General features: G+C 46.5%; 1 protein-coding gene across 1 annotated transcript in view; it reads left to right on the forward strand.

Annotated features, from left to right (window-relative positions):
• SPATA6L (spermatogenesis associated 6 like) overlaps positions 1 to 11,265 on the forward strand; it is a 75,697-nt gene extending 64,432 nt beyond the window's left edge. The window contains exon 13 of the mRNA XM_006025406.3: positions 11,117 to 11,265. The gene's annotated coding sequence lies outside the window, so the exon portion shown is untranslated. The remainder of the gene's footprint in view (positions 1 to 11,116) is intronic.
• The last annotated feature ends 10,740 nt before the right edge of the window (positions 11,266 to 22,005 follow it).

The raw sequence follows: 22,005 nt of genomic DNA on the forward strand, positions 1-22,005 counted from the left end.
GGGAACCCCGCATTTCATCCCTGCCTGTGGCAGGGGGTCAGGCTAGATGATCTGTTCAGGTCCCTCCTGACCCTAGCTACTATGAAACTATGAAACTGGAACTAATAACCTGCCAATGAGGGCGCAGTCATTAGGGGCATTTATACACATACTTTTTTCCAGTGATGTGCCAGAGATCTGCCGTTTCAGAGCAGACTTGATTAATCTGCTCCGCACCCAACTGAGGCGAGCTGCACTGTGCCATGTGCAGTGTATAAGCAGTGAAATGCATGTCAATGTGCAGAACATGGTGGTGGTGCGCTTTTGAACTAAAACACCTTGTAACAGGGGCACCTCTTTGGGGTCCGTCTACTGGAGGCCCCGCCCACCTGTTATGGGCCAACTGCCCAGCTTCTCGCCTGCCATGCCTTGTTGTTCATTGATTCACAGATGTAATTAAGCGGGAAGCTGCCCATTTCCTGCCCCGATGACAGGGGCCGCTATCTGCGGCTCTGTTCCTCCCCTACACCGCAGCCCAAGCCTCGCAGATGGTATTTGTAAATTCCTCTTTATGTTGGGGTCTAGGCCACTGTGGGCTTACCCCTTTTCTCTCTAGCTAGGCCTGTCAGTCAAAAAAAACCAACCGACTAATCAGGGTTTGACTCCCAGGCTCTAGCTCTCAAAAAAACCCCACCCTCACTCAGGCTTATGCCCCTCTGTGGCGCTGGGGTCTACTCACCCCTGAATATTGCACCCTCTCTGGCACCGGAGTCCATGCACCCCCAAATGCTGTGCCCTCCCTGGTGCTGGGGTCCTCACACTGCCGTGGGTCCCCTATGAGGCCTCCTCCATTCCCTAATAGCCTCACCCAAACCACCAGTTAACATTAAGCAAGGGAGGCAACATGCCTGCTTGCTTTAGATGATTGTGAGGATGGCTCCGGTAATGGTGTATTCTTCTGACCAACACTGCAGGCGCAGCACCGTAGTCATTGGGAGTCTGCCTCTCTGCTGCCCCTCTGTCCTTCTCCACTCACCATTTGTAAGGTCCTGGCCTTCCTCTTCCTGTCACCTGACCGGCTGGCAGGGCTTGAGCCTTAACCCCTACTTGACTGGCTGGCCGTGACTGGAAGGTTCTGGACTTAAAGGGGCCACCCTGTCTCTTAGTAACAGGGTTAGGGTTCCCTGTTACACCCCCATCTCTCTTCTCTCTTGTCCGGGGTTCTTCTGTTTCTCCTAGCCCCACTTCTCCCTCGTATTGTCTCAAGAAGAAATTGGCACTTACATTCTGGGTTCCAAGGCGATGCTTTACCTCAAAACAATATGGTTGCAGACTAAGGGCCCATCTCATCAGTCTAGCATTGTCCGTCTTCATGCTCTGCAACCAGCATAGGGGTGATCAGTGATCAGCATGAACCGCTACCCTAACAGATAATAATCGGAGTGTTTCAACAGCCCACTTAATTGCCAAATATTCTCTCTCTATTGTGGTATAATTCCATTTCGGTGGGTGTAATTTCCTACTTATGTAGGCTATAGGGCACTCTTCTTCTCCTTCTCTCTGAACTAGCACCGCTTCAATAGCCACATTTGATGTATTGGTCTGCACCAGGAAAGGTTTATTAAAATCCAGTGTATATAGTAGGGGTTGCAAGCATAGTGCGTCCTTCATCTCTCGGAATGCCTTTTCCGCATCTGGCGTCCATCTCACCTTGGTTGGAGCCCCCACCTTTATCTTCTCCGTCAAAGGAACTACTAAGTCTGCAAAGTGAGTGACAAACCTTCTATAATAACTAGCTAGCCCCAAAAAAGCCCTCAACTGTTTCTTGGTATGAGGAGCTTGATACTTTCACAGTGCCTCCACCTTGCTTAACAATGGTCTCACCTTCCCACTTCCTACTAGGAACCCAAGGTATTGTGTTTCTTTTTTCCCTGTCTTACATTTCTTCGGATTGGCTGTCATCCCGGCCCGTCTCAAGTCTTGCATTACCGCTCTCAGTGTGGTGAGGTGTTCAGCCCAGTCTTCAGCGTATGTAATAATATCGTCTATGTAAGCCACGGAGTCGGTATAACCCCCATGGGGAGCCAAAACTTTGTCCATTAGACGTTGAAATGTAGCTGCGGCTCCATGTAATCCGAATGGCATGCGCCGGAACTGGAAGAGACCCCAAGGGGTGGCAAATGCTGTCTCTTCTTGATCTTCGGGTGCTATGGGGACCTGCCAGTAACCTTTTGTCTGGTCTAAAGTGGAAATGTAGCGAGCTTGCCCAATGTTTTCCACCAGTTCTTCTACTCTCAACATCTGATAGGCATCAAACTTAGCTACTGCATTTACCTTCCAGAAATCGATACAGAGACTAATTTTTCCATTGGGCTTAGGTACTTCTACGATGGGGCTCCTCCGGTCACTGTGGGACTCGCATATGATGCCTTTCTCCACCATCATTTCAATCTCCATTTTTATCTGGCTCTGCAGTCGTTGTGGAATCCATCTCCAGTTCTCATGGATCACCTGCCCGGAGGAGTTTTTATCCAGTGTACCACACCCCGAGCTTCCCCAGGAGTTTCCTGGAACACATCTCCATACTCCCTGACTAGCTTGGCAGCCTGTCTTCTCTGCTCTTCAGATAGTCACGGGGCCAGTTCTATGTCACCCGGTCCACTTCCCTCTGTCAAAGAGTGTCCCAATTCTAATTCCTCGGGATGAAGGGCTAGCTACATACACTCCTGGTCTTCCCACTTCTTCAACATATTGACATGGTACACTTGCTTCTTTTTTTTTTATCTGTCTGATACACCTCATAGTCTATGGGCCCCACTTGGTGTATAATTTCATAGGGTCCCTGCCACTGGGTGAGTAACTTTCTCTCATGGTCAGGCAATAGAACCAACATGCGGTCCCCCAAGTCAAACTTCCTTTCCTGTGTGCCTTGGTTATAATGCCTCACTTGTTGTTGCTGGGCCTCTCTGAGATTTCCTAAAACCTCGCTCCAAGCTGCTTCAAGGCATTCCCGCAGTTGTATCATGTATTGGATCAAGTTCTGATCTTTACTATGCTGTTCTTCCCAACTCTCTTTAATCAGATCCAGGATTCCCCTTGGTTGCCGACTGTACAATAGTTCAAAGGGTGAAAACCTGGTTGAGGCCTGGGGTGCCTCTTTTACAGCAAACAACAAAGGTGGTATCATTTTATCCCAATTCTGAGGACTCTTAACTACAAATTTCTTTAACATCTGCTTCAATGTCCAGTTAAAACGCTCCATGATCCCGTCCGTTTGGGGATCTTACACTGCCCCAGTCCCCTTTGGCGTTTAATCCCCAAAGCTTTACTCACTCTTTCAAACATGTGTGATGTAAAATTCATTCCCTGGTCTGTCAGCAGTTCTCTAAGGGAGTCATACTCATGAGAATATCTTCAATAGCTCGTTCGCCACCTTTGGAGTGGACACTGTCCGCATCGGCACAGCTTCTGGGTACCTTGTTGCATAACCCAGTAAAACTGAAATATACTGGTTTCCAGTGCTACTTCTGGGAAGTGGCCCCATGATGTCCACCACCACCTGCTCAAAGGGAACCTCTACCAAGGGCATCGGAAATAAAGAAGCTTTTGGAGGGTGCCTTGGGTTCACTTTTTGGCACACGGGACATGAAGCTCAATACCTTGCCACTTCCCGCAACAGTCCTGGCCAAAAAAATCTTGCCCGAATATGGGCTTCTGTTTTGTCCCTGCCCAAATGTTCACCCATGGGGAGCTCATAAGCCATCTTCAATAAAGCCCGTTGATATCGCCGAGGTACCAGCAACTGTACGACCTCCCCTCCTTCAGGCTTCCCTTGCTCAATTCAGTGGAGGAGGTCATTTCTTACCTCGAACCTCAGTGTTGTCTTCATCATCTCTGGTCATAATACCTCACCGTTTCATTGAGCCAGGTGTTCCTGCAAAGCATACTGAAAATCTGCCTCCCGACTCTGCTCCAACTGGAAATGTTCATCCTCCCACAAATGTGCGACATCCACCTCTTGTTTGGCCTCTTCTTCAGGAGGAACTTGTTGGGTTCCACCTGCGAATCCCTCAGCCCTCGGGTCACCTTCCCATCCAGCCTCGGTCTTCCTAGTCTCCCAGGGCCTCCAACAGCAACTTTCTCTCATCTCAGTTTCCTCCTTTTGCCTCACGCTGGCTATCTCTTTCAACAACTCTGGCCAGTCACAGCCCGGTACTACTGGGTAGGGTAAGCGCTCAGCGACCCCAACTAGCATCTGGTGGGTCCTATTGCCTACTTGTAGGATGATCCCCACTCTGACAATTTTGATGGAATCTTTGCACCAGCATTGCACAATTACGCGGTCTGCTATTTCCCTCTCTCTTGGTGGTAACACGTTGCTCTGCACCATGGTCTGCATTGAGCCTGAGTCCAGCATAGCCCATACCTTTTTTTCCCTCCATTGTCACTTCCACCATCAATGCAGGTGGCTCATGTCCCACCTCAGAGTCAATTCTGGCTCTGTAGCCACACATCCCTACCTGGGTCGTTGATCGCGGGTGGATGCTCCTGGTCATCTTGGCTAACAGTGCCTGTTGTCTTGTGGCTTGATCCTGTAGGCCTTGTATTGTTTGGCGTAGCTGATCCAAGACTTGCTGCTGTGACTCTGGGTCTGGGGTTAGCATCTGCTTTCATTTCTCTCTCTCCATGGACGCAAGGGTTCTTTCCCTCACACGGGCGAACCAGTGTCCTATGATGTATACTGCCATATGAAAAGTTCCTGGCCAATGCACCATTGTAACAGGGGTGCCTCTTTGGGGTCTGTCTACTGGTGGCCCTCCCACCTGTTATGGGCCAACCGCCCACCTCGCCTGCTATACCTTGTTGTTAATTGATTAATAGATGTAATTAAGTGGGAGGCTGCCCATTTCCTGCCCTGATTTCAGGGGGCACTATCTGCGACTCCATTCCTCCCCTACACCACAGCCCAAGCCTCGCAGATGGTATTTGTAAATTCCTCTTTATGTTGGGGTCTAGGCCACTGTAGGCCTACCCCTTTTCTCTCTAGCTAGGCCTGTCAGTCAAAAAAAGCAACCCACTAATCAGGGTTTGACTCCCAGGCTCTAGCTCTCAAAAAAACCCACCCTCACTCAGGCTTCTGCCCCTCTGTGGTGCTGGGGTCTACTCACCCCTAAATATTGTGCTCTTTCTGGTGCTGGGGTCTGCTCACCCCAAAGTGCTGCACCCTCTCTGGCGCCGGGGTATGTGTGCCCAAAAATGTTGTGCCCTCTCTGGCGCCGGGGTCCGTGCACCCCCAAATGCCGTGCCCTCCCTGGCACTGGGGTTCTCACGCTGCTGTGGGTCCCCTATGAGGCCTCCTCCATCCCCTAATAGCCTCACCCAAACCACCGGTTAACATTAAGCAAGGGAGGCAACATGCCTGCTTACTAGAGATGATTGTGAGGATGGCTCCGGGCATGGTGTATTCTTCTGACTGAGACTGCAGGCACAGCACTGTAGTCATTGGGAGTCTGCCTCTCTGCTGCCCCTCTGTCCTTCTCCACTCACCATTTGTAAGGTCCTGGCCTTCCTCTTCCTGTCACCTGACCGGCTGGCAGGGCTTGAGCCTTAACCCCTACTTGACTGGCTGGCTGTGACTGGAAGGTTCTGGACTTAAAGGGGCCACCCTGTCTCTTAGTAACAGGGTTAGGGTTCCCTGTTACACACCTCTAAGGTGTTTTAGTTCAAAACCACACTGCTGCCATTTTGTCAGTGCTGACGTGCATTTTGTCACTTATACAGCTGCATGCGGTGCAGTGCCAGGCACTTTTCAAAGCGCCCAGTGCTGCGATCCATACATGTGCAAAAATTCCCTAGGAAGCTTAAGAACGCCAGGAGGGAGTGTTAGGGAGAAATACAGAGCTACAAAGGTCTCTCTCCCTCTCACTGTCTGAAGAAGGATGGAAGGTTTGGCTTGTCTGCTTGTGTGCTTTATTTATTGTGCTTTGGTTGATTTGTTTATTATGGTTGTGAAGCCTTTCTGAGAGGAATAAAGAAATGTTGAAAGGCTAAAACTAGAGCCAATTTGCCTAGCTAAGGAAGCTGGGTAAGTGACCTGCTTACAGAGTATGATAGCTTGCTGCATTTTGAGCAACATCAAAAGGTTGTTTTAATAAGCTGTCACAGGAAAATTCAGATTGAGACCAGATGGTAATTGGCTGTTCCAAAAAAAGTCTGGAGAGGCAAGGATTTTTTTAAATGTTATCTTTTATTGGACCAAAGGTATGGTTGGAAGAGATGTTAGACATGCATTTGTGCACAAAGGGCCCTTCTTCAGGTCAGGGCTATATCCCTTGAAACTACAAAAATAGTCTGTGTATTGCCTTTCATCCTCTCCTACTTTAAAAATGTGGAGATGTGTGTTTGTAGCTCCCATTGAATTTAAGAACAGTTGAGGGTAGACTGTGCTTCAACATATGAGCACAGAATTATTAAGGCCATGAGCCCAATGAAATAGACCCACTTCTTGGGTGGCTGTTTAACACTGTCTAGTAATACTGTTGCATAACTTAGGAGGAAAAGCAAGGAACACTACTATGCTGAGTGGAAGTTTCGGGGGGAATTTAAGAAAGCAAAGTTGTAGTACAACAGAAAGTAGCAGAGCCTTTGACTAATTGGGGGTTGGGTTGAACAGCTGAATTTGGCAGAGAAATTGGCATAAGATGGCCAGCTTGTCCAAAGCTGAGTGGCTGGAGAAAAGATGGGAGAGAGAAGCTATGCTATTTTATAAATGCTTTTGCATGGGAAGTGTTAGTACATAGACTAGAGAGAGAAATCTCTGCTTACATCATGGACGTATCTTCAGCCTGTTGGCATGGGTATACCACAGGCTCAGGGAGCGTTTTACTCAATCTTAGTCTGCAGCTGACCACGTAATAAACCTGGATTGATAGATTTGTTCTTTGAATACTTGAGTGTTTTACTATTTTTGATAGCTCCAATTAACTGTAATTCAAAAGGGATTTGACATCATGTCACATCCTTCTAGAAGGAGCCAAGTGGCTTTTGGTGGCCACAAGGGGGCAGAACCCTTGTTTCATGTTTTCTTTGAAAGCTGTACTCTTATGGAGCACAGAATCCACAGCATGGCATTAGGATATAAGTTTTGTACTGACTCAACAGGAAGTGTGCCACTTGTCCTGTCTTCTTTCTGCAGCAGCAAGAACAATTTGTGAGGGGTGGGGGAGTTAATATGAGAAAAGTTTGCCTTGTTTATGAATACATCTGAGGTGATGCAAGTGCAAATGATAGCACTTCTCATTGTTTCTCATTGTTTCATGAATACCATCCACGTGAACAGCAATCCCTATTGATAAAAGTTGGGTGAACACAAGTAATGGCAAACAATATTAAGCTTTCCTTCTTTTTAAATTGCATTAACATGTTCTGACCTATCTGGTTACAACAGAATGTAGGTTCTAGCCATGTATCTGTTCCCCAGCCTTGCACTGCCGGCTTCTCAGGGCATGTGGCCACTTTTAAAATATTTTTGTAGATTCTCCTTTATTCAGCTAAGGTCAGAACGGATGTCACTTTTGGAAAAGATTGTTGTTGTCCTTTGCTATCTCCGAAATGCCAAGCATAATTAAAAAATTAATTTCCATAGATGATTATAACTGGCTTTCTTACAGTCTCAGCAGAGAGGCCAAAGACTAAATGGACCTGAAAATTGAACAGCTCTGTAAAAACCTACAAGTGATCCCTCAAGGTCCAAGTTCAGTCACAACATGGGGACTGCCTTGCCATTACTTCTTCTGTACCTGTTCTGTAGGTCCAATTTGGATGGCACTGGGGGCTGTGCATTATGAGGGTGGTTTTCTCCCAACCAGATCCCTCCCTGCTGCATAAGATGTGAATCAGCATACTTCACTGTGCCCATCCAATCCAGGGGCACACGGCCCTCTCATGTTCACCACCACCCAAACTAACTTGTAGCTTACTGTGGCGGAGCACCTTTGGGGTGCTCACTACATGGCAGGGGCTGCAGTAGGCTGGGGCAGAGCCCAGCAGGGAAGGCAGCCAAGCAAAGCTCCAGATCTCATTCTAAGGTGGGGGAGGTGTGTGGCAGAGCACCTTTGGGGGTGCTCACCACTTAAGGGCTCTCACAGGCTCCGAGAAGAGCCTGTTTTGGGGGAGCAGCAAGGGAAACCTCCCCCAAGTATCATTTTAAGGGGGAAGGTATGTGGCAGGACACTGTTGGTGCCTGCCACTTTAAGACTGGGGGCCAAGCAGCCAGCAGGTGCTTAATTGTGGCAGCCATTTTAGATAAACAGGGCAGTTCACTGCTGGCAGCCTAGGCAGCAACATTGCCTGGCTGTGAGGCTCCATAACACCCTAGAGGTAAGGGAGGAGCTCTAGGGGATGGTTAGGAGGCTCCTAGTCCTGGGCATGACCTAAAACTGCACCCTGCCAAGAATGGGTGGCCTGGTGGGGCTCTCAGTGGCGCAGGAGCCCCCAGGAAATGCCAGGCCAGTTATCACCCTGGTGAAAGGTGGGTAAGAGTGCCTTAACCCAGCCCTCACCTTTGAGTGGGTTTGCGTAACACCAGAGGTAGTTGGGGGCCAGGCATGGCTGCTGCCACCTGAGCCCTGTGGGGTGCAAGACCCTGAGAGACCCTGAGAAGGCAGAGTTGGGGGCCAGGCATGGCTGCGGCCACCTGAGGCCTATGTGAGGTATAAGACTCTGAGGAAAAGTAGTTGGGGCCAGGTACAGCTATGGCCAGCTGAGCCCACCAGGGAGTGAAGCCCCGTGGCCCCAAGTGAGGGGGGCAGTGTGGAGCCCCAAGTGAGGGGACAGAGATGAGGAACCCCAGTGAAGGGGGAGGAAAACCAGAGGGCTGAGAGCCCAATATGTTTATATAGTGAGAGCACAATGACCTGCTGCTCCAGGGGGGAATGAAAGTCCCTGTGTGACCCTGGAACACCAGTCGTGGTGTGAGTCACCCCAGCTCCTACAACCGGGTGGGTCACCTGCTATTAGGGCCAGAAGACGGACCCCGGGAGCAAGAGTGGGGCTGGAGTGGCAGAGACCTGACGTAGAGTACCCTCGACTGGTCAATGCTGGGGCCAGGACCAGAATGGTTAAAAGGGCCAGGGGCCCAATGTGAGGGACACCCAGAGCTGAGGGCCTGGGGTTCCGACTGGCCTTGGAGGTGCGGCCAGGGTCTGTGTGGCCAAAGGTCCCAGGGGGACCATGCCCGAGAGAGGAAATGGTTTCAGGGAGCTAGACAGCCCGAATGAAGGTGGGGTAGGCCGCTTGAATGGCGGGATCTTAGAGGGGTCCAGACTGGAGGATTCTGGAGCCGAGGGGGGCGGGCGGGGGCTGGGGAGATTAACAGCTGGATGCCATCTGCGAGGCATGGGCTGTAGTGTAGGGGAGGTCCAGAGCTGCAGATAGTGCCCCCCCTGGCATCAGGGCATGAATGGGCAGCCTCCCACCTTAATTAACATCTTAATTAATTAAGAACAAGGCATGGCAGGTGAGTCAGGTGGGTGGTGTGCCCAAAGGCAAGTGAGGAACCTAGCACTGTGGCTAGGTGGGGAGCCCCAGTTTGCCACACTTACTTATTCATTTCCTTTGCAATGCAAGTCAATCTCTGAGATTGTATGTGGTTAGAGGGTGATTCTCTCAGCAAGAAGTTTCACAGAACTGATAATGCTTCCTTTTCTGAACTGAAAGTTTCTCTAAAGAAGGTTTTTTGGCTCGTAGAATTACATGCTGTGACAGTAACATATACTTGGAAGTGCCAATGGATCTTTGAGATGCTTATAATATTAACAGATTGCAATACATCTCCTAAATGCCCAGTTAAAAACAGGAGTGTTTTAATGGATTGTTTTAGGGTTGTTGGTTGTAGCCGTGTTGGTCTAAGGACATAGGCAGACAAGATTCTTTGGGTAAATGTGATATCTTTTATTAGACCAACCAAATAGTAGGAAAAATTGTTCTTTGTATGGTTTGTTGTTTTATAGGCTGCCTTTACTTATGTACGAGTGATAGTGATACTGCATGGTAAATTTCATGTACTTTAACTGCAGTGTAATAACACCTTGCAATAAAAAAATCACCCTGACTGGTCTGATGATAATTAGTTTGGGCCAGACTAATCCATTCTGTGGAAAAACCCACAGAAGTCAGGGTTCCCCCCTGATAATTTTTAGGGGAAGATTGGATGGGCTTCATGGAGTTTGCCCATCTGTGTCTTATGCAGTCTGCGACCTTTCAGACTGCAGGACTCCTGTAAGCAGACAGACTATTATCCACTGACCACCTGCAGTTGGGTTTTAGTCTCTTGAGGGCCCAGTACCTCTTTGTACACTACAATACAGAGTGTACATTGAGAAACAAGGTTCAGATCCACAGTAGTTATAAAATTACAGGAGGCTGTGGCTTCCCTTTTATAGCCGCTGGGCCTTCACACAGGCGTTGGGGCTGAATGTATCCTGCTATGCAATCTGGCAATTCACCTTTTAAAGTAAAAATTCTAATAAGATTTTTCACAGGCCCTCTCCCTTGCACTTATCTTTAAAGGTGGCACAAAAGAGACCTGCAGAAAATCTAGTAAAGCCTTGGGCTTTTTAATGGACTATTCATTCAGCTGCTAAGTGGACAGTAAGCATACTTATCCCATCTGCCCATCTCCACACGTGGCTTACTGCAGAAATAGAGTGCAGCCTATGCCTCAGAATGAACATCCCCCCTCACGACCCCAAAATGAACAAGTTAAGGTCTGCAAAAAGTAGGTGACCCAAGCTAACTTCCCGTATAGAAAGAACAACAATAATCATTGTGGACCTAATCCTTGAGACTTCATTTTTGTGAAACACCTGAGTAAGGAGTACAGGACAAAGCTCCCTTCTGTTATGTGTATGAAACTAGCTTTTTAAATTGGAAATTAATTTCCAAATGCACCAAGAGGACTTAAATTCCGCCCCCCACCCCGTAACTTTAAAATAATCTTTAAAAACCCCGTATTTTTCCAAGAGTAATTTTACATAAACCTGAAAGACCTATTTGCCTGGAAAACATTCTTAAGAAATATACATATGTCCTATTTTTTTTAACAAAACCACTTTCAGACATTTTGTTTTGTCCACAGTCATACTTGTCTAATTCTCTTAGGAGGGACAACTCAACAACTTCTGGAAACCTATTTGAAGAACCAGTTCTGACTGACACCTCCATTTCAGAGTTGGGGAGTGGTTTGTTTTCCATGTGGTGTTTAGTCTAATCTGTCTTGAAGTGAAGCCATGCATTGTACTGTGCTTGCTAAGGGTAGCTGATTTAAATGATTGTGCCATATGGCTCAGGTATAATTTTCTCAGAAGTGTAAACTTGTTCATTAATTGAGAACTGAAAAAATTGCAATAATGATGCAGATCTCTGGGCACTGGTTGCTGGCAATATTTTCTGTAAGTATCACATTTGTAATTATCACAAAGATTTACAGAATCAGAATGGGTTGTCTGGAATGAATTTCTTTCTGTAAAAATCAGTTTCTCTTTCAAGATGGGCACAGAATTCTCATTAGTGCTCTTGTACAGAGAAGAGAGGGGACCCTTTCGATGCTTCATTACTACCTGACGTTCACTTCTGCAGAAAACCAGTTAAAATTAATCTTTACCAAATGTTCTTGGAACATTAATTTTAATAAAACATTTCAAATAATTGACCTACCTAAATTATTATTATTATTATTAAAAGAATTAACTTCTAATAAAAAAATATGAAGATATGATCTAGTAGGTTTTTTGTGTGATTAAATGTAGATTTCTCTGATGCTATGTAAAATGACTTTTCATATTAATAGCAGAGAGTTATACTGGGCACACCTACACATGTACTTTACTGTGGAGTAGACTAATTTGCTGCATAGTAAAGCATCACTGTCTACACGTGTGGCAATTAGGTCAGTATAGACTAATTTACTGAGCTGTCAGGTAGTCCTGTCAGACACAAGTGCTATCTGACAGTGAAGTAAATTACTGCGCTTAAATGCATGTGTAGAGGATAACTTCCAGATTATCTTACTCCAGCTCAAATTACACCAGATTTTATTCAGTTGCATTCATTGCATTTGTAGACATGTCCAGTGAGTGCCAAATGCAAACAGCAGCCCAAAGAAACCTAATGTCATAAATGCAAACATTGGAAAGGAATTGTTAAGAGACATTTGGAGGGGAAAGCTAAAGATTCTACCTTATCCTCACTGAAATGCAACGGAGAGAGTCACAATGAAACCATTGGAGTTTCTCCTTCCACTGTCTCGATCTCAACAAGAGTTATTCATCATATTAGCTTTATGTGGTAAATGGGATTACTCACAGCAAGTAATATTAAGCACATACTCAAGCCTTTGAGGGATCAGTGCCTACCTAAAGGCTCTTTGTCCAGTCATGGTAATCTTGATATCAACTTTCCTTACCCATCCAGGTAGTCTTCTGGATTTCAGTGAGCTTGGTTACACTACAGTGCTGCACCAGATCCATGGCTCAGCATAGCTTAGGCAGGGGAGAAGAGACCGAAACCAGTTAGGATTATATTGTAAAATCATCATTATTTAATACCATATTTATTTGCAAACCACATGTGGTGGGCCAGTAGGGGGTGCTCCTGTGCTGAGCCACCCACCTCGCTGTGTCCAACCACCTTCCAGGCTCCAAGTGCCTCCCTGGGGGTGCCGCACGTCTGGCCAACCCCCTTCCTGGAGCACACGCGCTAGCCTGGGGATAACACCGCCACCACCCAGGGTCTGGCCTGATCCTGGCTCTGTGTCCCCTGTAGGCCTAGTAGTCCTTAAGGGTACTCAACCCACTCCAAGAACTTGGGGTGCTTCCCTCAGACTGAAGCACAAATAGTGGTCTCCCTTAGCCAGCCAAACCAAGGGGACCCCAAGGTATAATCTAGCCCCTCTCCCAAAAAGTCTCCCATGCTAGATACAAAGGAGAACTTTATTGGCTACAAGGAGTAGGTTTGGAATAGGGTACAGGGTAGAGCAGGGGTGGGCAAAATGCTGCCCGGGGGCTGAATGTGGCCTGGCAGGCCATTCTATTTGGCGTGCAGGACCCCTAAAAATTTAGAAAAGCAATATTTATCTGCCCTGGGCTGCCTGTCACGCAGCCCTTGATAGCTTGCCAAAACTCAGTAAGTGTTCCTCTGCCCAAAATAATTGCCCGCCCCTGGGGTAGAGCAATATCAAAGAAATCCCATATAGCAAACAGGGTGTCTGGGTAGCCTTTGATCACACATCTGAGTTACTGCAAGCTATATATCTAGTTAGATCTCAGGTAGCTTACTCATGAATATCCTCCAGAGGCAGGGGGGGGGTTCCTCTTGCGGCCGGCAGTTCCTTGCTCATGAGTTTCAAGAGAGAAAGTTTCAGATGGTCCAGCTCTTCTCTTTCTGAGTTTTCATCATGGCTACTGCCCCTCTTCTTGGGCAGTCCTTAACTTATATAGCCCTTATGACCTCATTTATCTGGTTCAACGGAGGCCAGCACCTGTTGGCTGCCAGCCAACCAAGTTGAAATGCATCACTGGTTGCCAGGCAGACTGGTAGGGTCTCTAGCCCCCTCCCAGTCAGGTTGGCATTGCCAGATATGTGATGCCAGTCATGTAGGCAGAGGGAGAAGGTTTCGCCCCTCCCTCAGGAATGTATCCAACTCAGGTTACCTAAAGAGATGGGATGTCTGCCCTCTGCAGGGCCCATGTTAACCAAATTGTCACAGAACAGAGTTTTTGGGGAGAAAAAGAGGTGGCATTCTGCCACATCACATGCCCCCAGATAAGACATCCACATTGTTTTAGGAAGTTAGAATTAATTTTAAAAAAGATTTTCCTTGGGGAGGGGGGAAGATGGGGAAGCAGGCACAATTTTACTTGCTGCTGTGGGTCTGGCAGTGTGGAGTGGGGGAGGGGGGTGGGACCCTCTCATGAGTCTCAATTCCTCTCCCCCATGCATGGATGCTACTGCAAAAGCTATAGCATTAACTTTTCTTACTGCTGCAACCTAATTGTATGCAGACTAAAACTACTAAGCCTTAATTCAGTAGCAGTTGAGAGAGTTAAATCAGTAACTGTTGGGCCTGCAGCAGGGGAAGGTTGAGGAGAGAAATCCTGTCCCAGCTCTATACAGAGCGTGCCCATCCATTTCAGACCCTGTGGAAATCATTTTCCTAAATTAAGACACATCTCCAAATTTTCCATCACTAAATTTGAAGGAGGTGGGGGGAAGCTGAATATGGTATATGAATAAATATGGTGTTCTATTCTGAAAAAATACATGGTTAATTAGCTCCTTTATGTTGGTGAAGGTTATAAACCACAGAACAACCTGTTTTCTCTACCAGGAGGAAGTAAAAGGAAACCAGCACAACTGATGAGAAGAAATTTAAAATGCTTCCCCCTGCCTCCACACACCGTACTATATTGCTCCAACCTAGGATTGCTCATGTAAGAAAGGGTTTGCAGGATCAGTCTCACAGTCATGGTCATCTAATCCTCAGATGTGCAACGTTAATACTAAAGGAACAAAAATAAGAATAGAGTTTATCTATTTACCTGTCCGATCTGCTGCTCTGCTTTCTGTTTTCTGTTCTCTGCTCCCTGCCTCATCTGCTGCTCTGATTTCTACTCCCTGCCCTGTCTGCCACTGTGCTGTTTGTCCCCTCCCTGATCTGCTGCGTGCCAAACCCAGAAGCTGCCCATGCCACTTGTGGCAGTCATGCTGCAGGTTGGTCGCCTCTGTCCTAGATGATATGAAACTGGATAATGCTGAATTGGAAGATCATCCCTTTGCAGGAAATCCAGGCAGAAGTCAGGAGGTTGCATGTCATCACAAAAGGTCTATCACCCCTTTTCAGACTCAAAAGTTGATGAATAATACTTGACCAGTCAATCTAGTAAAAGAATTAGAGCAAAGGAAAATAAAGTCTGTGGCACAAGTACTTTGCAATAAAAATTATTTCTTTTGATGCAATGAATGTAATATTGGCTAATAGATGTAACAGTGTGTTTCAGTGTGTGCAGCTAAGAAGTTTTCAACCCAATCTGAAAGGAATGAGCGTGAGAAAAGCATGACACATCTCCAATGTGGAGGTACAAGACTATTCAAACATGAAAAGACATCGGGGATACAGGCCTATGCTCCTTTTGAGCAAAACCTAATGGCTAATGTCTTTGAGGGAAGTCACTTAAAGTTGTATATAGATGATTACAGCTTGAACCCCAATGTGTATTTTTAATGTATTGGTCTTTATATATATGTTTTTTATATGGTTATTTGGTTGGTTCTGTTAGTAATAATGAAAATACTACATTTTTAAAGCATTGTGGAACCAAGTGGCACAAAGAATAACTTCCCCTCCCCAAAAAGAAGTAAGTTGCCCCTTCTGTGGCTGTAACCTGCATTGCCTTGCCAAGAGTTAGGAGAATGGCTTTGAGTGTCTTACTTCACCTTCTTTATTAGGTTATCAGCCCCCACCATCTCACTTTTTTTTCTCAGAGATTTTGTGATGGGGTGTTTGCTTCTTTTGCATTATTGAAGCAGCCTGTCCCCTTTAGGGCACTTGTACACATGATGAAATTGCCCTTTATAGTGGTTTAATTACCCTTTTATAGCGATTTAATTGCGTCACACGTTACACATGCGGCGGCATATTGCACTTCAATTTTGTCACACTACACGTGCGATGGCATATTGCGATGTAAATAACTTCGTTATGTAGCAAACTAAAACACATCCTGATGTATTTTAGGTGGCTAAATCAATTGCAGTGATGCATCCGTTCCTGAGCCTGTCTGGGTTTCCAGTGCCCCGTGCACTGTCCCTGCTGCCTTCTCTGGCTGCCAGCACACCCAGCTTGACCATGGGGCAGCACAGGGAGGCAGCAGGAGAGTGGTTGGTTGTGCTGGTGGCCAGAGAAGGTGGCAGGAAGGTGCACAGAGCACTGGAAACCCAGGTGGGCTCGGGAAAGCTTGGGCTTGGTGGGCTTCCAGCGCCCTGTGCACCATCCCCACCTTCTCTAGCCGCCAGCACACCCAGCCACCCTCCTACCACCTTCCTGCACTGCCCCAGGGGCAAGCCAGCCCATTCCCAGGTGGTCCCAGGTGGCAGGAAGCAGTGGGGACACTACATGGGGTGCTAGAAGCCCTGGGGGGCAGGGTATGGAGGGGGAAGTAGCAAGGGGCCTGATCCTTTTTTTTTATTTTCCTCCAGCGGAGTCTGCCTGTAGCCAGGGGGTGAGCTGCTGGTGGGCCAAGTGGCCCCTGAGCTACAGGGGGCCCTGGTCCTTCCCTCAACAGTGGTGGTGTCCCCCACAAGCAGGCTGCTAGTGGGCTGGGTGCTGCCCCAGCTTGGAGCCAGCACCCAGCCCTTTAGCAGCCTACCCAGGTGGCCCCAGGGGGTGCTGCTGCTGTAGAGGGAAGGACCGGGGCCCCCGCAGCTCAGGGGCTGCTGGCGGCTTGCCCCTTGGCTACAGGCAGGCTCCACTGAAGAAAAGAAAAAGGATCAAGCCCCTCGCCATAACAGTGACAGAAGCCCCTAAATTGAACTAGTGGGTTTTTAATCATCACTATTAAAACCTTGCCAATTAAAAAACCACCAGTTCAATTTAGGGGACCTAAACCCCTGTAACGTGTACACGCTGCTTCTGTCTTCTCTGATCATGGTGGGAAATGCAGGGAAAACTGACACCACCTGCCGCCATAATAAATCAAGGGAAAGAAAGACAGTATGAAACAGCATGGCAGATCCAGGATTTTGGAAAGCAGGTATGGGAGTAGCAACCTGTGCTACATGGGTGTCTGCAACCCAGCTCTCAGCCTCCCTGGCCCCAACACAGCAGGGCAGGCAGACCCCTCTACAGAAGCAGCACTGGGAGACTTTTGTAAAGTCCTTCAAGCAAGTAAGAATCTTCCCCCCCCACCCCACCTTCCCCTGTGTGCTCAGTGGCATGTCCCTCCCCCTGCCCTTTTCTCTCCCCATCTGCTGCTGTCACTGTGGCTGTCCCAAGATGACCTGGGGGCAGGGAGCTCCAGAGAGCTGCTTCTATCCTGCTGCAACCAGGCTGCACAGGGAGCCAGACTTGGCTAGAGACAGCCACAAGGGCAGTGGGCAGATTTCCTTTCCCTGCGCCTGCTCCTGAGCTGGCAGGGAACACAGAGACCCATCCAGTGCTGCTGCTGTCCCTTGATGAGCCTAGTCCCTGCCAAGCCTGGCTGGAGTGGGCAGGAGCAGGTCTGAATCTTCCCCCCTGAACCCCTACTTCCTGGGTCAGCCAAAGATAGCAGCAAAGGTGAGGAGAGGAAGGAAGGGGAGAGGAACATGAAAAGGAAGATGGGGGCATCTATTTTTGCAGTGGAAGCATGTGGAGGATCCTTCTTAGTGACAGAATCTGAATTCCAGGGATCTCTGATCATTTCTGCTTGCAGAGAGAGGAGGATGTTGCTCTTCAGTCCCCAATCTGATTTGCAAATAAGAATCTTACTTGTTTTGGGGACTTAAAAAAAAGAGTCCCTGGCTGCTGCTCCCCTAGTATGGTCAGTTGAAAAGTGGGGTGCATCTGTGCCATTGGATTCACCCATCAGAAGGTTTCCTGGGCATCTCAGAGAGAATCTGCAATACTAGATTTCTGCAACTCTGATGAGCTGCGTGAGTTACCAATCAAGGAAGAGGAAGAGCACCTGTATTGAGGTTTTCTCACATGGTCCCAAAATGGCTTCTCAGACCAGTGAGCAGTTTCTGCTGGCTGATCCTGGATGTGGAGGAGAGCTCAGACACTTTCTGAGAGTTTCTTGAGGTAAGCAGGTGCCCAGGTGTAATCAAAGAAGTGAAATTGGCTGAGTTTTGGCTTGGAGCACTTTGGTGGGTTTAGTTTGAGCACCTTTTGCTGTAGATAGTTTCATAGTAGGACATCTAGGTATACTCCTTATGCTAGGGAACAGTCAGGCCCTGAAGATTGCTCTCTGATTGGTTCCTGTGAACATCATGTTTCATTTTATTGCATGTGTGTCAGTCTCTGGTTTAACTCCTATAGCAGCGGTTTTCAGCCTGTGGTGTGTGGACCCTTGGGGGTCTTGCAGACTGTTTAAGATGTCCATGAAAGGTGACTATGATCAATCAACAGTATGTGAATACCCACACTTACACTTCAAAGAGGTTCACACCTCCATTTGAAATTTCTAAAGGGGTCTGCACCTCCATTCAAAATATTTTAAGGGTCTGCAATTGAAATCCACTGTACTATAGACATTGTGCCTCAGGAGAAGAAAAGGAGGCTCTGAGGGAGCTGGGAAGAGAGAGCAAGCAAGACGGGGAGATCACAAGGGAATTGCTGAATTGTTATTAGGGTGCACAGAGACTCCTGGTGGGAACTGTAATATCATGATCAAAACTCTTTGGTTGAAGCAGAGGTGTCTGCTGTGCTGTTTGGGACATTGGCATTCCTACCCCTCCCCTTGAAGAAGAGCCAGGGTCCTCTGGAAGCCATATCAGGGCTGGCTGAACGGCTGATGCTACAGGAGAGCAACCAGACAAAGCTTTTGGGGGGATCTGAAACCAGGCAATTTGTAACACCATGTCTCATTCCTTGTGTAATGCAGTGGGGGTACATTGCTCTGCAACTTGCACCTTTCTTCTCAATTTCCTTTAATGGGCTTCAAGGGAAAGAATTTTATTTCCTCAGAATGCCTTTTTGAGCCTTACCTCTAGTAACTTATTCCTTCTTTGGGTTTTGTTCTCTTCTGTGGAGATGGCTTGCTTTCTTTGGACTGCCTCTGTAACCCCTTGTTGTGAAGATCTCCTGTAGCTCCACAGCAGGATATGACTGCTTAATTTTGGCAAGGTATGCCATAGATTCCAAGACTTAGGAGCTGCACCCTAGCTCATCTGCTGTAAGCATATTTCTAAGTTGTTCTAAAAAACCTTGATCCACAGTCTAGTAGTGGAGGCTTTATGTTTATAAAATTGTGTAGGTAAAATTGACATGCCAAGCTATGCTCCAGGCTAGTTTTAAATTTTGTTGCACATTAGTTGAATTCTTGAATACAGTATATTAGAGGATCTTAGCCTGGATATGAACCTAAGAGGTGTTTCTGCATGTGCAACAGTCATTGCTAGAGAAACATGAACATTTAAATAAAGCTACTGGAATACATTATTTAAATGCTGTTTCTCCAGTTCTAATTCTTATCATACAAAGAGAGGGTATTTGCATAATACTCTTATTAGGGTAATTCTTTCTGCTAACTAGAGGCAGACTCCACAGCAAATATTTCTTTTGTTGCACTTGAATGTAGAGGGGCAGATTGACATATAGACCAGACCCACTGGGCAGGGATGGTTTGGGAAGACTGGGTAATACTAAAACAACAGTGTAGAGGACATGCAGAAATCATGGATTGCTGCCTGCCTATTTGCACAGTTTTTATCCATATCTCTGCTAAAGGAACATGGCCAGTCACATTTCTTAAGAAAAAAACAAATCCATGCAGGATGCATATTGTATATAGAGAGATACGCTTTAAGAGTTTTCAGTTGATGGTTGGGACCTTGGCATTGAGGTGGGTTGCTAAAGACTCAGAACAATTCCTTTTTTAATATTACTTGTTGATCTCACTTTGACTGCTGTAATTCAGGAGTGTAAGGGTTCAGTGCTGGAGTAGTCAAGGCCTCTCATGGTGGCTTCACAAGCATAAGTTCAAGATTTGCTTTGGACTCATGCCAAGGACTGCTTCACTCAATGCAGCCATAAATGGTTGTGGAATCAAAGAAGGCTGGTTGGCAAATCAAAGGAGGCTGGATGTAATGTTAATCACATCACTCCCTTAGGTGCCACTGGCTACAGAAATGGGCGCGCCTTAACCCCACTCGCCAAGCCGGCTGTTAGGCTCAGGAGGACCTTGGATTTGACTTAGAATTCAGGAGTAATGATCCTACATCCATAATGGAGAGAAGAATTATGTTGTTGTTTTCTGCACAGAAAAAGCTGCGTGAGGTACTGTGTAGGATACATACTTTATGACAGCCAGGTGGTGTGAGCTAAAAAAGGATGGCAATTTGCTTTTAAGAGATTATTTAATTAAAGAGTATAGTTGGAATTATGTTACTGAAAGGACACTGTAGAGGGACTAATCAAAAGTTTGCACTGCATGAGAAACAGTAATTTTTCAATACCTAACGTTTGATACGTCAGTCAGAACATCCCTGCAGTCACCCATCACATCCTAAAAAGATCAAGCCACCTTGATTCTTCCTTTTTCAGAGGGATCTAGACTCCTATTTCATCATTAATTCCTTGTGAATATATTATTTCCTTATTTTTTGTGAAACTGAACTCCTAGAATAATTCTCTGTATAATGAGAAGCAGAAAGTTTGGATTTTTTTTCTTCCCTCCTGGGTTTTTTTAAATCTCTCCTCTCAAAGCAGACATACTTCAAAGGCCACCCACTCCCATTTAATCATTTTCTGTACCTCTGAACCCAAACCCCTTAATTCTAAACTGTAGTTTTCTTTCATTATTTATCACAGATCAGTTTTATTTATCTCTTTGCATCACAAAATTGCTCATTCTCATCTTAGTTTAAAGAGGACTAACGGGCTAAAAGTAAAGCATGATCCTAACTTGTTTGATTCACAGTGGTGACTTTTATCACAAAGGAAGATTCCTACTTCTGCATTTCTCTTGGATAGAAAATGGCACTTCTACTGTTGGAAAAGCTGGTTTACAAACCCAAAGTATGGGGGAAGTGGGTAAGGATGTGAAGTAGAAGGTAGGATATTAAAGTAGAAGACAGCTTATTAAAGCCATAAAATTCAAAGTAGAGAGGGAGTTTACTGGTATCTATGGAAGATGATCAGTTGAAGAATTCCTGTTTATTTTCCCTGGGCACATCTACACAAGACACTTAATGTGCAGTAGCCTAATAACACTACACAGTAGTGTGCCAGGCAAAAACCATGCTAATAGGCTACAGCACAGTAGTATTAGGCTACTGCTCAGTAAGCATCACTAAAAAAACTATGCTCAGAGGGCATGGCAGATCCAGGGACCCATCCAGTGCTGCTGCTGGGTGCGCTGGCGCACCCAGTTACTACAAAGTTAGTAGTTAGCACCATAGTTACTGTGCATTTAGTTAGTAGCTCATTAAGCAAGTACTAAACTAAATGCGCCTCTTAGACCTAATTTAGGACCTGTTAAAGTTGATCAATATTCTTCAACCCCATTGATTTTTAGAGCTCTCTTCTTATCACTGGGTACCCTTCTCTAACTTTCAGCCTATTTTTTCATGGCCAGTTTACATTCATTTGTTCTTGTGCCAATGTTGTCTTTTAGCTCTCTGATGTTTCACCTGCTGAAATATTTACATTCAGCAATCATCCTCCCCATCCCCTTCGTTTTGCCAGGCTAAACAAGTTAAGCTGTTTTAGATTATGTCTATTCTGATAGTTAAGGTCAACCTTAATGTCCATGCTCGACCCTTGGCAATAGTCTAGCCTGACCATGGAAGCTTTGCTGAACTTCTGGATATAAAGTCAATCTCATTCCCATTTGCCTTTTACTTTGCCTCTTTCTGTAGTGAATTTAGAACTTCCCCACACGCTACACCAATCCCACAAATCCTTTTTCCTGTTGTCTGGCCTTTCTGCCCTCTACTTCCTTTCTCTATTGCCTGTAAGTGGAGACAAGTCCACAAGGAGAGACAAGTGATCTACAGCTTGATTTCAGTCTGCTTTGCTTCACATGGCATAAAGGAACCTGTGATATATTTCAGGGATACATTAGAGAACTAAGAAGTACAATGTGGGCAGCTACATGATGGGGGCTGCAAGGTTGCATGTAGATAGGGAAAGGGCAGTTTGTGTCTTGGGCTGGATTGGCATGACTTCAAGGTTGACCTAAATATCTGTGTAGACATACCCATGGTCTTCTCATACCATAAACTTTTAATTCCTTTGCTCATCCTACAAGGCATTCTCTGCACCTATTC

The sequence above is a fragment of the Alligator sinensis genome, unplaced genomic scaffold (genome assembly GCF_000455745.1).
Source record: "Alligator sinensis unplaced genomic scaffold, ASM45574v1 scaffold392_2, whole genome shotgun sequence".
Classification (NCBI taxonomy): Eukaryota; Metazoa; Chordata; order Crocodylia; family Alligatoridae; genus Alligator; species Alligator sinensis.